At 39.3% G+C, this 18,133-nt stretch overlaps 1 long non-coding RNA gene across 1 annotated transcript in view; it reads left to right on the top strand.

Moving 5' to 3' along the window:
- LOC138735591 (uncharacterized) overlaps window positions 1-2,172 on the top strand; it is a 129,734-nt gene extending 127,562 nt beyond the window's left edge. The window contains exon 5 of the long non-coding RNA XR_011339811.1: window positions 1,916-2,172. This is a non-coding gene — a long non-coding RNA (uncharacterized lncRNA). The remainder of the gene's footprint in view (window positions 1-1,915) is intronic.
- Window positions 2,173-18,133: the final 15,961 nt, after the last annotated feature.

Genomic DNA, 18,133 nt, shown 5'->3' with positions numbered 1-18,133 from the left:
GTCAACAACGATCTTAATTCTCTGAATGTACAGCACGTTCACATCTTCCAAACTGTACTTTGCCAAAATGCAGCAAATGGGATTCAAATTATGTGTTTCCTCCTTTCTCAAAACAACATCTTTGCAACTTTTTGGAGCATCGCATACAGTTTCCAGGCAAAGTAAGGTCAGATCAGGACTTGTAGGAGAAAGTGGAATGTCTGAGTTCACACAATGAAAAATAAATATCTTGCTTAGATAACAGTTAAACAAGAAAGCAATTGTAGTTACACAAAAATGTTGGAGAAGTGTTCTTTATATTCGCTTTGTGGACGGTTGAGTTTCTCCAGCAGTTTTGTGTAAACTGCTTAGATAATATGTTACTTTCCAAGGTTTGTCAGAAGAAGCTTGTGAATCATCAGTGCCCAGGACAATGGGAAGAATCAAAACAGTTAACGGGACCAACACATTTGAAATAGTATGAAGGATGATAATTTGCATACATTGAATAAATTCTAAAGATTTAGTACCTATTTCAAAAGGTAATCCGCCTTGATAAAAGGTTCAGACCCAAAATATTGACTGATCATTTCTACCCCTGGATGTTGTCTGATCCGCTACATTCCTCCAGCAATTCTTCGTGTCCTCAATGATTTTGATGACCCTTAATACAGTAAAAACCCCTCATATCTGGCACCTATGGGGATTGGTAGATGCCAATAATTGAGTTTTCTAGTTGCTTGATACTCACTTGAACATTGCCTAACTAATGCACCTGCATTAAAAATGAATAGTTTAAAGGACAAGAATACGATACTCTACTTACACTGAACAAATTTCACTTACATGAATGTATAAACCTTAAAGCATTTTATTTTATTTTCAGTCACATTCTTGGAAAACATTTAACCATCGCTGCATCTGCAGATTCCTCCCCCTCCACAGAGCTGCCCGTAAGATGAATAAAAACATTATAGATAATTAACCTCCCCTCCCTCAAGTTTACAGATAAAGCCTTACTAATATAATTAGTAAAATACTAATAAGGATAAAGACACAAACTAAGCAGGGATAAAGAGACACTTTAAGAGAGTCACCCCCATTGGCTTGATCCTGGGTGACACATTTGCTGTTTCACACAACTTTATTTAAACAGCTGCTATGAACAAAGCACGACCAAGGTTCTCCGCTGGCCAAATATTTGCTCATATCTTCACCAAAAGTTTGTGTTACTTCAGAGAACATTTACTCTTACAATTTTAATCTTTTATTTATATTTTTAAGATCTTATTTTTAAAAAATTATAATTTTTCTATTTTTTTGCTGGTTACTTGAGGTTGCCAGTGTCTTGAGTTCCAGGACTTTACAGAACATGCTTGATATTCACTGTGATTATAAATCATGGATTGAAGTTAATAAAACATTTGTGACTTGCAAATCAATTTACTAGTAAATGCAGGGATATCTGTTAATGTGATGAGTGAACAAAACCTTCAAAAACTTTTGCAGTTGTTTTGCTTTAACTCCATGAAGAAATGTCAGAATTTTTCCTTAAATTGTACGACATTTTTGACAATTCTGGAAACTTCTGAAAATGTCATTAAAATCTAACTATCAGCTTGATGTAATATGATGTAATCTCAGTTCTTCATATTGTCATGAAGGATCCACACCACCCAGGACATTCTTTGTTTTCACTGCTGCCATCAGGAAAGAGATGTAGGTGCCACAACAATCATATCAGCAGGTTCAGAAATAGTTGCTACAGCTCCATTATCAGACTCCAAAACAACACTCGATCAGATATTCATTTAAAGACTTTAACTTTGCACATTATACATGATGAATATTTTTTAAATGTACTTGCACAGTCATTTTGTTTAAATTTCTTTCTCTGTTTAATTTCTCTATTTCATATTCATCTTTTTTTTTCTAGAGATGTCACGGTCACATACTTAACTGCGTCGGGAGTGGTGATGATGTATCCAAGGTGACTTGTGGGAGTAATAGTGTGCATGCATGGATTAGTTAAGCACCCTGGCTATGTGGCTGGATCTCGGACGCACGAGGAGGAGAGTAAGAGCATCAAGGTTATCCGTGTGGCGGAGAGCCAATGAAAAGGTCAGAGGGGTTTGGTGGAGTGGTGTTTGTGAAGATGAAAAATAAGCAGTGTTGTGTCTGGAGAGAATAAAGAGAGTCAACTCCATTTTGTGCTGAAAGAAATGAGTAAGTGTATTCTTTGACTGTGTTTAAACTGGGTAAATTATTGCTGCCTCAAGTAGTTTACAGATATCAATATGTAGAAATTCAGTCTGACCCACAGGAAAAAGAATCTCAGGGTTGTATATATGTCATGTATGTCCTCTGACAATACATTTGAACTTTTAACATTCCATAAATCACATGGAGTATCGACAAACAACCCCACTAGTCAGAAGGAAAGGTTAAAAAACATCATGTCCATTGTGTGACCATGAACAGATGGATCACAACAAAGTGTAGTGACTACTTTCCATTATAGTCACTTGGAGGATAAAAGAATCTTGAAATTGTGTATGATTCATTCAAACAAATTTGCACTAAAGCTGAGTTTTACAAAGTTTATTAAACAATATTAAACATTGTTAAATGTTATTACAAGCTGTTAAAATGTTGTTAGATGGTCAATAGAATATGTCAGACCATTCTCTGTATCCTCCATTTCACAGAACAAAAGAGACTAAACTAAAAACCCTTATCTCCCAAACAAGCCGAGAAACCAGCTATGACCCTGGCTCAAAGGTGTTGCTCGGAGACGGCATAAAAATATGTTAAACGAAACCACCAAACCACAAACAGACTGTTCGTGAGCATGAACTACATTTGAACCCCTACACACTAAGTGAAAGAGAAATAACCACACACTTAGATGTTGCTCAATTCCTGTGCGTAAAAGCAGATCAGTCAAAAAAATAACATTTGATCTTAGAAGAAGCAATCTCTCGGTATGTCACATGCACTCTGCAAGATTTGCATCGTCGATAAACTACATTTACCCAAGATATTGTTCAATGGAAGATATTATAGATTTTGCATACTTGGACTAACAAGAAACCATGAAAACTAATTGATTATTAAGGGGAATGGTATATTTCCCAGGAATGATCATATTCATAAAGATGAGCACAAAATCAACAAATTATACATTTTGTAAGGTCAAACTTTAAGGAAAGGTAAATTGTTAATGGCAGGATTTTTAACAGTGTGGAACAAAAGAGGGACCTTTGGATTCAAATCTATAGATCTCTCAAAGTTGCCGTGCAGGTTGATAGGGTAGTGAAGAAGGCTTATGGTATGCTGGGTTGTGAGGTAATGTTGCAGCTCACTAAAACTCTGGTGAGACCACACTTGGAATATCATGTTCAGTTCTGATCGCCTCCCTGCAGGAAGGATGTGGAAGCTCTAGAGAGGGTATAGAATTACCAATATGTTGCCTAGATTGGAGAATCCATCTTATGAAGAAGGATGAGAGAAATCTACAAGTTGCTGAGAGGGTGGACATCCTGCACCTTATACCCAGAGTGAGAGTAACAAACAAGGTGAAAGGAGGGAAGTTTAAGGGAGGCATTAGGGGTAAGCTTAATACATGGAGGACAGAAAGTTCCTGGAATGCATTGCCAGTGGTGGTGGTTCAATCAGGACATTTAAAAAATTCTTAGGCACATGGATGCAAAAAAAAGGAGGGTTATGGGTGTGTAGTAGGGAAAGTTTAGTTGGATGAGAGGTTTTATATAGGTCGGCTCAACATCATGGGCCAAAGGGCCTGTACTATGCTATAATGTTCTATATCCTGTGTCTAAAATATTTATCTAAGATGACATGTTGAATCACTGAAAGTCTCATGAATTAATATTGGTGTTGACTTTGTTGATCTGTGCTCTGATGGTAATTTGGTCCATGAGTGATGACAACACTTGTAGATTTGCTGTTGTAAAAATGCTAGATTAACTTCTGTGACAGAGTTATCAATGCAAACCCAAAACAATGTTCGGCATACTCAGCAGGTCTGGCAGCATTTGTGGAAGGAAATAAAAAGTTTCAGATCAAACATCCTTTATCAGAACTATTCTGAAATTTTCTCATACCTTGGCATACCACAAATATGGGGAGGTATTTAGAATTGTTAACATTAATTCAGTACATTTTCTTTTTAAAACCATTCTAAGCACTTAATCTTTGAGATATTATACAGTATGTCTCCAAGCACGTCCAGTTGTTTGGTTGTGGTTATATTCAAAGTCGTCAGACTCATTGTCATGAACGTGCCACACAATTTGTTGTTTTGTGGCAGCAATACACTGTGCAGAACAAGGTGCAAAAATTGTTATAAATTACAATATAAGATTTTTTTAAAATAATAATTAGTGCAAAAAAGAGAAAATGTGAGCTAGGGTCCATAGGTTCATTGGAAAATCTGATTGTGGAGTGTTAGAAGCTGTTTTTGTAACATTGATAGTGTGTCTTCAGGCTCCTGCACCTCCTTCCTGATGGGAGCAGTGAGGAAAAGGACATGGTCTGGATGGTGAGGGTCTTTGACGATAGAAGCTGCTTTCTTGAAGTCTTGCCTCTTAAAAATGTCTTTGATGGAGTGAAGACTAACCCCATGATGATGATTGATGATGTTACTTCCCTCTGCTCCTGTCCCGTGCATTGGGATCTCGATACCCGGCAGTTGTCTTCTGATGAGCAATTGAAGGGTCCAGCTGCAGAGAGGGATAGAGGCCTGGATTATGAAGCTTGCTGACCATTACATTATAGGCTTACAATTATGGTTTACAACTATTATGTCCAATCAAGGAATTAGTCAAGGAGGCCACATTTTCTAAAATATTTACGTTTCAAACTTTCAGCCTCTTTGAATTTTGTTGACTGAATGAATGGGCAAATATTTTCTTTCTGTGCCTCAGCTCCATTTGAGCCAATGGTAATCCATTGCCCGGGCAGGAAGATGCCAATGCTCCGTAGGGAGATATCATATGATGAGATCTGTTGCAGATTTTGTTGGAACATCCTTTAAATAAAAGCTGATGGGTAAGGTAATAGAGCTAGTTTAAGTTCCTGCACTATCAGTTAGAGACTGAAAACATTGACCTGGACACAATCTTCAATCCATCCCTAGTAGATGGGGAACTTAAACTCAAATAATTACATGTAACACTAGAATATTAAAAAAAGAGTGAGAATCAATCTTGGTGAAAGAACAACTTTTTTTATGATTGTCCCTGGGAAAAGAAATCTGCTGTCTGATGTCTGACCCAGACCCAGAGGGTGAGTTTTCCTGACCCCTCTCTGAAGTTAGCTCAGCTGCACGAGGTCACCAAATAGTTGCTTATCCAGCGAAGAAATACACACACACAAAGCAGATGCTGAGGACATTGTCTGACCTGTGGAAAAGTTTGCGTGAAAAACAGCATCAAGAAACAATTTAGAAATACAAAACTCGGTTCCGTTTCCACTTTTGTGGACTGGGCGATCCTGAAGCAGGATGAGTGAGATTTCACCTTCCATTGGCGTTGGAGCAGAAGGCACCAATACCTGAGAGTTGCAGCTGAAGCTCCTCCTACTCAGCACAACTGCTGTCATTGTGGCTCTGCCATAACACTCCATGAAAATCCTCCGATTACTCAGGTGTCAGCCCATGGTGATGGCACAGCCTTTCCACCAGTGCGCTGTCCATTGTCAGTCAGCCAGTTAGCCTTAAATGCTGAAAGATGGCTCAGTATGAAATTGAAGCATCCATGGTCACAACTGTTCTTTCTTCGGGACTTTACCTCCCACTCCTGGTTCAGCTGGAGGCCCAGTGGGCTTCAACCAGAACACCCAAACTTGGAGCTCTTGCCTGTCTCTTCTCTGAACTACTTAAAATGACTTTGCACATCACATTTCAGTATAAATCCAAACCTCCTCAATCTGAAGCACTGTATCTACACTAACCAAGTGCATAACTGTCTTGCAAATTATAAACTTCAGGAGACAACAGTTGAGAAAAACAAGCAGAGGACTTTGTGAAAAATTATACAGTAAGATCCCCATAATCTGGCACCTTCGGGGATTGTGGATTCCAGAAATGCGAGTTTTCCGGTTGACTGAGAATTGCTCTTCCAATGCCTTAACTATTACACCTGGATTAAGAAAATACCGTTTAAAAGACAAATGACATGGCAAAGTGAAAAGTTATTTGAAAAAAAATGAATATTGAAATCTTCACCAAGTTCACTTTAATGAAGTAATTCCCATAATTTACAAAATTTAAATTTAAATTTGAAGCAGGTTGCTAGAGCTGTAACAGCGTCGTGCTGTTCACTACAGTAACTGTGCCACCGTCATAATTAACCTTCCCTCCCTCAAGTTTACAGATAAAGCTTCACTAATATACCTAATATTTATAAAGATATAAACTGTTAGAACCTGTACTATCACACTACCTACTATCACCAATGTGTATATGTACATATGTACAGATGGTCGTGTAGGATGACTGTGATTGGCTGAGAGCGTAGCCACACCTACTGGCAGGTCTTAAAGGATTGCTCCTAGCCAGACCAGGTCATTCTGGACTGGTCGACCTACTTGTGATATGCTCCAGTCTTTTAGTTAATAAAAGCCTTGGTTTGGATCAACAATTCTTTGGTTCTTTTGATGCGCACTACAGGTAGGGATAGGGAGATACTAGGAGAGTCCCCCCCCAGCGGTGATCTGCATCGGCTGGCTCCATTCTGGTATCCCTATCAGATCCTCAGCACAAACCAACTCACCTCCACTCCAGTGTCCAGCTCAGGCCCTTGGCCCAAACCAACTCACCTCCACTCCAGTGTCCAGCTCCGGCCCTCAACCCAACCTAACTCACCTCCGCTCCAGTGTCCAGCTCAGGCCCTCTGCCCAACCCGACTCGCCTCCACTCCAGTGTCCAGCTCAAGCCCTCAGCATAACCCGACTCACCTCCACTCCACTGTCCAGCTCAGACCCTCGGCATAACCTGACTCACCTCCACTCCAGTGTCCAGCTCAGGCCCTTGGCCCAACCTGACTCGCCTCCACTCCAGTGTCCAGCTCAGGCCCTTGGCCCAACCTGACTTGCCTCCACTCCAGTATCCAGCTCAGGCCCTCGATGCACCTTCCTTTAAATTCGAACCCCATTCTTGAGCACTGTAACTACTCTAACCAAGCCACCATCCTACTAATTAGATAAAGATTGGGCTCCAAAGGTTGTCACAGTGAAGGGTGGTCGTGGGGACGAGCTCCTACTGCTACTCAAATGCTCTTCATGGTGTGCGACTCAAACAGCCTCTGACAACCAAGTCCAACTTCTGGCCTTCACTTGCAGTGTAGTTCTTGTACCTTGTGGAGCTATTCTCACTGACAGGAGAAGGGGCAAAGGTGGGCCACTGGCACCTTGAAATCAGTTGCTCTGGGCAGATGGGTCTCGTTAATCACGGATGGTAACTCGTGTAGCCCTGTGGCTATAACCACTCACAGGAAAGACAGGGAGTAATCACTGAGGTAAAATCTGAGAGTTCCAGCACCGGCTCGGCAACTCCTGCGATGGCTGGCACCATTAGTATGGAGAGGGGGGGGAGGTGTCACTGCATGGGCAACCGACGGATCTTCATATCAACTCTGCCCTGGCTTGTGCACTGGAGAGGTCACTCCACAGTGACTACTAGAGGTGCACGACCCATGGTCGACCATGACCGACGGAGGCCAAAGATAAAGATTCTTACTAGGCAGGGATAGGGACACACTTCAGAGAGTTGCCCCAGTGGCAAGAGGCACTGGCCGGCTCTTCATCCTGGTTCTGCCATTTATTCAAACACGACTTTGTTCAAACAGTTGCTGTGGGCAGGAAACGACCAGGGCGCTCTGCTGGTTGAACGTTTGGTTTGGAGAACATTTACTTTTACAATTTTGAACTTTTATTTAAAGCTTTATTGATTATTTATTTTACATTTTATTTATTTATTTTAATCAGACTTCAAAAAGATTAATTAGCACTCATTGGCCTACCAGAGATTGTAATCAAATTTGTATTTTTTGTTATAATTATAAAATGATGAGAAACATTTGTGTGGTGGTTAAATTTGAAACTGAGGCTTAAACAGACATTCCTTTGATATCAGATCATGGGAATTTGAAGATTGCCACTTATTTGAGAATATATTTTTACCAGAGAAGCTGGAATTATCATCATATTGATTTTAAACACAATTCCTAATGGTTTTAAGAGGTAAATTGTGGGTTAATGTTCATTTTTTCAGAATTAATTATATGATAATTTTGTCATAAAAATGTGTAATATTTGAGAATGTGATGTCATCACCTTTTATTGGTTCCAACCCTCATAGTGAAGAGAGCAAACCTTAATTTCTTCAGAATTGATTCAAAACCTAATTCCTTTTTTGCAATTTAATCACTAAGTTGTACCTATAATGCGAGTCTGGTTAAGTTAGGAACCAAGATTTGGGATGCTGGAATACTTCAGCTATTCAAAAGAATGTTAAATTTGATGTGGGTTTGTGCACAAGTGGGACAGAAGAGAGATCCCTGGAGTCATCAGGGCTGTACTTTACATCTTTTTTTAATTGAGGTGAAGTCTTCTACTTTATTGTCTCTAAAACAAATTGCTTTATTATTGGTCTAGCAACAAGCTGGAGAGGAGCGGAAAGGAGGTGGGGAGAAGGCATAATCCCCAACTCCAATGTCCAAGCAACAATTGACTATGACCCTTGAAGGCAATAGTTAAATATATCTCCTGCAGGAAAAGCTCTAGACATCTCAGATGTTCTCCTATCAAGAAGTGGGAATTCAAATCCCCTGGAGACCACTAACCTATCCTTCCGAGCAATACATTTGGAAAATTTACATACACGGCCTCCTTTTGCACCTTTGCAACTGTGAATTTTGATCTGTCTTTGTCATTTATCGTCTTTTTTTTCTCTTGTGATGCATTGTGTTCATTTAATTTATATTCATTGTTTGTTTGCATGTTTTATGTACCCGTGTGGCTCCAGCAAGAATTAATTTAATTGCATCTGTACATTGTACTTCTGGATATGAAAATAAATCTTCATCATCCACATAACCTCATCTTTACTGCATCTCATCTCAACTCAATTCCTATTGTTTACATTCTCTAAGAAATAATTGTTATTAAGCCTTGTGCCTATATAAAACATTAGTCTTATTAAGAATACTTATAATACAATGGAAATTAACATACAAAAGTGAGAACAAAGGCCAAGCACATGTTTGACACTGGTGGCTTTCACTGAATGTCACCATATTGTCTGTAAAATGTAATGTTACATTTTATGTACTATTATTGCTTAAGTATAAAACTTAGACTTACAAGGGAAAGTCAAAGCTGTTAAAAAAGAACAGATCAATATAAATTCTGAGTTTCTCCAGCATTGTGTTTTTACAGAGAAATTAATCTCCTGACCTGAAGTTAGTTCTGAGGAAGGATCCACTAACCTTAAAATGTTACCTCTTCTTTTCCCAGCTACTTGCTGACCTGTTGAAAGTTTCTTGCATTTTCTGACTTTACCCCAATTTACAAAGCCCAGCTTTTCAAAGGAAAATTAATTTACCAATTGATTCATCACGGCTACTCCAAAATAATTTAATAATTAAAAGACACCTATTGTACAGTTTGGATATATTCCTTATTATCTGCCCTCTAATGAACGCTTTCATTGCATCCCATAATATAAATTTGTCTTTCACTGATTCCGTATTTATTTCAAAGTAAATTTTAATTTGGCGTTCAATAAATTCTCTAAATTCCTGCCTTTTAAGTAGCATGGAGTTTAATCTCCATCTATATGTTCTTGGTGGGATGTCCTCCAGTTCTATTGCTAATAACAGGGGTGAGTGATCAGATAGAAATCTAGCTTTATATTCAGTTTTTCTAACTCTCCCTTGAATATGGGCTGACAACAAAAACATATCAATCCTTAAAAAAATCATAAAAAACATATCAATCCAAACATATCTCCCTTTGGGTGCTGTCTCCTCCATATATCCATAAGTTTCATTTCCTGCATTGATTTAACCATAAATTTGGCCACTTTATTCTTTTTGCTCGTCTTTTGTCCCGTTTTATCCAACTTTGGATCCAAATTAAGGTTAAAATCCCCTCCTATCAATATATTCCCCTGCGTATCTACAATCTTCAAAAAAATATCTTGCATAAAATTTTGATCCTCTTCATTAGGTGCATATATATTGATCAAATTCCAGAATTCTGAATATATCTGACACTTTATCATTACATACCTCCCTGCTGGATCTATTATTTCCTCCTCTATTTTGATTGGTACATTTTTATTGATTAATATAGCTACACCTCTGGCTTTTGAATTATATGATGCTGCCGCTACGTGTCCTACCCAGTCTCTCCTTAATGTCTTGTGTTCCACTTCAATTAGATGCGTTTCCTGCACAAATGCTATGTCTATTTTTTCTTTTTTCAGTAAATTTAATAGTCTTTTTTGTTTAATTTGGTTATGTATTCCATTAATATTTATAGTTATATAGTTCAACATGGCCATCTCATATTCTGTTTACACTTCATTTCCGCTTCCTCACCACCACCCTTTTCCCCATTTTCATCTCTCAGTTTTCCCTTTTTGAACTCAATGTATGACAACACTTCTGAAACATAAAATACTTCAACAACTCCCACATCTAAAATTCCCTTAACCCAAAGTGTTCCCCCCCCTCTCTGAGTTGCCCGGCAAGGGACAAGGGGCAACTCAGAGAGGGGGGAACAACTCCCCTCTCCATTTGGATTGCGAACCTGCTTGCAAGCGTCAACTGATTTTGCAGTGACTGTTATTCTCTCCCACCCAACCCCCTCCAGAAAAGACTTTTATCTTCACATTTAACAAAGCTCACCCTCTCCCCCCCTTATTTCCTTTCTTCCCTTTTCATTCCCTTCTTTAGTTCTTACTTACATTTTTACATCTTTATATGTAGTTTGTCGTCATTCTTTGTTCTTGTTTCATCTCTTCATCTCTACTTCTGTCCTACAGGCATCCTGCGAATTCTCATGCTTTCTCTGGATCCGAGAACAGTCTGTTTTGCTCCCCCGGGATAAATATTTTAAGCACAGCTGGATATCTTAACATAAATTTATAGCCTTTTTTCCATTGGATCGATTTTGCTGTGTTAAACTCCTTCCTCTTCTTTAGGTGTTCAAGACTTATGTCTGGGTGAAAAAATATTATTTGACCCTTGTATTCCAATGGTTTTTTGTCTTCTCTAATTTTATTCCTTGCCATCTCCAATATATTTTCTCTTGTCGTGTATCTCAGAAATTTTACTATAACAGATCTTGGTTTTTGTTGTGGCAGTGGTTTTGGGGCTAGTGTTCTGTGTGCCCTTTCTATTTCCATTCTTTCCTGTATTTCTGGCATTCCCAGAACCTTTGGGATCCATTCTTTTATAAATTCTTTCATATTTGTGCCTCCTTCATCTTCCTTTTGGCCCACTATCTTTATATTGTTTCCCCTACTATAGTTTTCCATTATATCCATCTTCTGAGCTAACAACTCTTGTGTTTCTTTAACTTTTTTGTCACTTTCTTCCAATTTTCTTCTGAAGTCATTCACTTCCATTTCTCGTTCTTCCACATTTTCTAATCTTTTCCCTATTTCTTTCATGACCAGCTCTATTCTACTCACTTTTTCTTCTGTACTTTTCATTTCACTAAATTCTCATGTCAACCATTCTTTTAATGCTCTAATTTGTTCTTGAAATTTTTTTTATCTATATACTGTCCATCTATTTTACCTTCTATTCCTCTGTGCAAAGCTTGGTCTTCTTCTTCCTCTTCTTCTGTGTCTGTTCTGTGTTTGTGTCTTCTACTTCTCTTCCTTGTATCTGTGTCTCGTCTAACTTTCTTGCTGAGCTGCTTGCCTCATTTTGCTGGGTGTTTTTTTGCATGGCTTCTTGCTGTTGGTCCTCTTCTTCTGGGCTAGTTATCTATTTGGCCTCCTGTTGCTGTTCTTCTTTCCTATCACTCCCTTTCCTGTCGCTTTCCTCTCTTCCAGCTGAGAGCCCTTCTGTTGGGCATCCCTCAGCTGGTCGCACTGTGGTAGTTCACTCCTTAGCTGGGTCCCCTCTGGTTGGTGTTTTATTTTTCCTTAGTGTGCGCATTGCGTACTTCTGTTTGGCTCAAAGAGCCATTTTTGCAGTCCCGGTGGTCGGGAGGTCGTGACTCTGTGGAATCATCACCAACCTTGGGGAGCGGGCTCTCTTCTCCATGACAGCTCACTGATTCTTCGTGGAGGTAAGGCCTTCTCCTTTCTCTTCGTGCATTTTTTCTTCTTTTTTGCCCGTTGTTTTTGCTTTTTCCTTCTTGGGTGCCATTTTCTTTCTTTTCTCCACAACTTTGTCTTTTATTTGTTGTGTTTTGTGTTTCTTGAACTTTGTATTTTCTTCACTTTATTTCTTCTTTTCTGGAGAGGGCTGGTATTCTCCTACCAGCCACAACTTCATCACGTGACTCCTCCAGTTTGGATATATTCCTGAGGAAAGAAATTTCAGGGAGAAGTAATTGTCAATCATCTTGTGAAAGAACAGCAATAATTTCATGGACCTATGCAACTTATTGTTATAAAATTTGATTTTAAAGAATATTTGCTCCTTTGAAAATATTGACTGTCTCGTGTGCTTGATCCAACTTGGCTAAAAGCTGAAACTATTTATTTAATAACTTATATTCTTGAGAAGACGTTGAGAGAGTGGAGAGCACCAAGTTCCCTGGAGATCACTTAAACTAGTGATCTTTCATGGATACACAATATCTCCTCACTTGTCAGCAAGGTACAACAGTGACTGCACTTCCTGAGAAAACTGAAGCGGGCAAGGCTACCAGCCAATATTGAGTCAACCTTCTGTTGAGAGCATCCTGGCCGGCTGCCTCACAGTGCGGTACGGTTGCTGCCGAGAAATGGATCGGAGGTCAATCCACAGGACCATGAGTGGCAGAGAGGCTCACTGGAGTATTCCTCCCCACCTCCCCCCATCAACATGATCTACTGGGATCATTGTCTGAAGAGGGTGCACAAAATCATTGAGGATCCCTTCCACCCCGCACACAGCATCTTTCAGGAGTATCAGAGCCTGCACCACCAGGCTGAGAAACAGCTTCTTCCTATGGGCAGTAAGAATGGTGAATGACCAAAGGAACTACTCACTCTAACCATCCGAGACTCTCATATTTTTGAAACAATATTTATCATTTATTTGTCTATATGAATAATTGTCTTGCATGCAATATATATTATTTGTTGTCTTCGTGTGTGTTATATTTCACTGTAGGTCTGTGTGTTTTGTACTGAAGACCGGAGAATGCTGTTTCGTTGGGTTGTACTTGTGCAATCAGATAACAATAAACTTGACTTGAAAAGCCTTCTTTTCCTTCTGGGTTTTGTTTTTTTTTTCATCCTCTCTTTCATAGACTGGAACCACTAATTCAAGCTGTTGCTTGTATCAGAATTCAGAGAGCAGCAGGCATCAAAATTCCTAGGTTGTGGATGCTACAAAATTATAAAAATCTCTCAGAGAGAGAAGCAGCTGGATGTCTGATGGTGAAGATTAAAATTCTCATGGAGTTATAAAAGTGCTTTGAGATGTCAGATGGCAGCAGGCCAGTTTAATTGAAAAAATAGGCCAGATTACCTGAAATGCCCCCTGATGTTGCTCTCGCCACAACATTAATGTAGAGAATGTGCCCATATTCTCTTCCTTATTAATGATAAAGCGAGCTTGATTATAATTCTTTTTTTTTTAAATTTTTTTATTTTTCACACCATAAATCACATTAGCCATGATATACGCTTTTTCTTTTGCACACATATACAGTGACTTTTTCTCCCCCCCACCCTCCCTCCTCCCAAGCCACCCCCCCACCCCACCCCTCTCTCATCCATTTTAGGTATACAATCTAGGTTGCATTAAGCCAGTCAGACAATGTTGTCATTCAACAAAAATACACCAGAAATTCTACTGAGTCCATTCTTTTCTTTCCTTCTCCTTCCATCAACTTAGGTAATGTTTGTCCCCGGTAGGTTTTCGCTATTGTATTTAATGTAAGGCTCCCATACTTGTTCGAATATTTCAATATTATTTCTTAAACTATATGTTATTTTTTCTAATGGAATACATTTATTCATTTCTATATATCATTGTTGTATTTTCAAATTATCTTCCAATTTCCAGGTTGACATAATACATTTTTTTGCTACGGCTAGGGCTATCTTAACAAATCTTTTTTGTGCATCCTCCAAATCAATTCCAAATTCTTTGTTTTTTATGTTACTTAGGAGAAAGATCTCTGGATTCTTTGGTATATTGTTTTCTGTTATTTTATTTAATATCTGATTGAGATCATCCCAAAATTTTTCTACTCTCTCACATGTCCAGATTGCATGAATTGTTGTTCCCCTTTCTTTTTTACATCGAAAACATCTATCAGATACTGTTGGGTCCCATTTATTTAACTTTTGCGGTGTAATGTATAGTCTGTGTAACCAATTATATTGTATCATACGTAGCCTCGTATTTATTGTATTTCTCATCGTTCCAGAACATAATTTCTCCCATGTTTCCTTTTTTATCTTTATATTTAAATCTTGTTCCCATTTTTGTTTAGCTTTACCATTTGTTTCCTCATTCTCCTTTTCTTGTAGTTTAATATACATATTTGTTATAAATCTTTTGATTAACATTGTATCTGTAATCACATATTCAAGGTTACTTCCCTCTGGTAAACTCAAATTGCTTCCTAATTTATCTTTCAAGTAGGATCTCAGTTGGTAATATGCCAGCACTGTATCTCCAGTTATATTGTACTTATCTCTCATTTGTTCAAAGGATAAGAATCTACTTCCTGAAAAATAATTTTCTATTCTTTTAATCCTATTTTTTTCCCATTTTCTAAAGGCAAGGTTGTCTATTGTAAAAGGGAGTAGCTTATTTTGCGTCAATATTAGTTTTGGTAATTGATAATTTGTTTTATTTCTTTCTACATGAATCTTCTTCCAAATATTGAGGAGATGATGTAATACTGGAGAAGTTCTATGTTGTACCAATTTTTCGTCCCATTTATATAATATGTGTTCAGGTATCTTTTCCCCTATTTTAGCTTGATTATAATTCTTCATGTAGCTGGGGACTGAGTTGTGCAAATATAGAGGCTTGAAAGATCACTGATGTATTAACACTGGCTATAAAAATCTTTTCTATTTTTTTATGTCAGAATTTGATGCTGGATCTTCTGTGAGGTGTTTGGCACTGCTTGTCACAACTTTTAAATGGCAAAACATAATTCTGTCAGATAGATGAGTCAGTTCAATGTTAAAATTCAGCGATGGGAGTGGCTTAAATGGAACCACAATAAACATGCAAGTCGAGAAAGCACCTTTCAGTGACACGTGCTTGTAAATAAAATCTACATTTAGCAGCTTTATATTCATTTAATGAAAACACTTGAATGATACTTCACCAGAGTTTACCTTTCAGACTCAAAAATACCTTCAAATAACAATGTATATTTTGCTTGTATAATTTATGACCAGAGATAATGAAATGCAAAGTTCTGAGCAAACATAAAACAACATGCCTGAATCTTGCAGCTGGGATTTATGTCTCAGAATGCATGGCCTCAGCAGAGCTAGGGTCATTTGTGTAGAAGCATGACCACCACTAGGTAACGTCAGCGAAACTTAAGTGAATGCATTGGAGGTTACAGAGTACATGGAGGCCCATGACAGGATAGGCATGGTTTCCTTAAGGGAAAATCTTGCTTGACAAACCTATTGGAATTGTTTGAGGAAGTAAAAAGCAGACTGGATGAGGGAGAGGCAGTGAATGTTGTCTATTAGGGTTTTCAGAAGGCTTTGACAAGATGCTGCGCGTGAGGTTATTTAACAGGATAAGAACTCATGATATAACAGTAAACATACTAGTTTAGGTAAAGCATTGGGTAATTTATAGAAGGCAGCAATAGGGTTAAATGCATTGCTAGTATTTATTTCAGGAGGAATAGAAATCAAGAGCAGGGATGTGATGTTGAGGTTTTATAAGGCACTGGTGAGACCTCACGTGGAGCATTGTGACCACTCTTGGGATCCTCATTTATGAAAAGGTGTGCTGACGTTGGAAAGGTTTTAAAGGAGGGTAATGAGGATGATTCTGGGAATGAAAGGGTTATCATATGAGAAGCGTTGAAGGACATCCGCTTAGAACAGGAATTTCTTTAGCCAGAGGGTCGGTAAATTTGTGGAATTTGTTGCCACAGGTGGTTGTGGAGGTCAGGTCATTGGGTGTATTTAAGACAGAAATTGATAGGCTCTTGATTAGCCAGGGCATCAAAGGATATGGGGAGAAGTCTGGGCAGTGGGAGTGAGAGGGAGACTGGATCAGCTCATGATTGAATGGGGACAGACTCGATGGGCTGAATAGCCTATTTCTGTTCTTATGTCTTATAAATATATAGAGAGTATTGTTACGAGCCCAGAGGACCCATAAACCCAGCAGCAATAGATATTCACCAAGAAAAATGGTTACTTAAAAAAAAGTTGCTTTAAATTATCTTTAAACATGAAAACAGAATCACACTTTAACTTATCATTATTGACTTAACTAACCCAACTTAACCCCCTTCTAATTCTAAGTGCACGTGTATGTAATATGTGTGTAAGTTCAGAAAAGTTCTTTGATTCACAATCCAATCTCACTTCTCATTCTTCCAAGTTCACTGGTATCAGGCAATTCTTATACTATGCACAGAATTTAACATTTATAAAGTTCACCAGGCTTTGGTGCTTGAAAGGTAAATGGTTACCGCTCAGGAAGGTTCTTGTCAGTTTAGAGAGAGAGAGATTTGTTGTTCGCTAGACACCCACTACTGATTCATTTTAAATCAGCCACTTCAGTGTCTTGGCGAAGAAACTTTCCCCATCAGGGTTCTCCAGATGATTACCTCTTTCTTTCAGGTCACTACAGTGTGCCTTCTTGTTTCTCTTATTCCAAGTAAAACATTATACAGCCAGTCCTCTCCTCTTGTATGAACCAAGAGAGCTTTGACCAGGCTGATATAAGAACTCACAACCCGTCTTCCAAATGGGGTTTTTCCACAAGCTTGCCAACTTGTCCTGTTCCAGTCCCAGCTGCTGCTGCTGACTGTAGCGCTGGAGAACTGATCTGTGTGTGTGTCTTTGTGGTTTTCTGGCCTTGCCATGAGGGAGTAGTGCTGTGCTGTGTCGGGGTGGATGAAGCTCTCCGTGTTCTCACTGTCGAACAGGCAGCTTGTCACGTGGCCATTTACCTCGATGTCCATCATCGATCTGGCGAGTTGGTGAGATCTACCTTGATCTAGTGTGATGGAGGCCAATGTTGAGTGGCTCTCAGGTTCCGTAGATGCGGTGGAGTGTTCAGGCATTCCATTCCAAGATGGCGATGTCCAAGATGGCGATGTCCCATGACCTCCATGTGGCACTGCTGGGTTTAGAGGGCAACTCGGAGTTGCACACCATTGCATAATGCCCCTTCTTTCCTGAGCTAGAGCAACCCACATCTTTCGCCAGGCAGTGTTTTCTAGGGTGTTCGTGCAGGCCAAAGAGGTAGCACTTTGGGTGCTCGAAGAGTACAGAGGCCGTGGTCAGGTCACTGGCGGGATGTGGCAGTGGTGGTGCTTGCAGGCTTGTGACCCTTCCACATCTCAAGAAGGTGGTGCCCGCTGTAACCATGAGGCAGCTACATTGTTTGGTGGGTAGGCGTCCATGTTTTGGAGGGCCACCTCTAGCATGCCAGCTAGTTCGACTGCCTTCTGTAATTTGAGCTCACCTGGCTCCAACAGTCTCTGCTGGATGTAGATGGATCTTATGCCCGTGACATAAACATCTCTGATTAAATCCTCTGTGTTCACTGCAGCTGTCACAGCCTTGCAACTAGAGTCTGGGCCGAGAACTTGCAAGGCCTAAAGATACTCAGCGCTCGATTTCCCCAGGTCACTGTTTTTGGGTAGCCAGGAGGCGCCCAGTGAAGACCTCGTTTATCTTCCTCAGGCACTGGCTTTTCAGTACTTCCATTGCTTCTGGGTGCGACTG

The sequence above is a fragment of the Narcine bancroftii genome, chromosome 6 (genome assembly GCF_036971445.1).
Source record: "Narcine bancroftii isolate sNarBan1 chromosome 6, sNarBan1.hap1, whole genome shotgun sequence".
Classification (NCBI taxonomy): domain Eukaryota; kingdom Metazoa; phylum Chordata; class Chondrichthyes; order Torpediniformes; family Narcinidae; genus Narcine; species Narcine bancroftii.
Note: the sequence above shows the minus strand (reverse complement) of the source record. Positions and strands in the feature narration are given on the sequence as shown.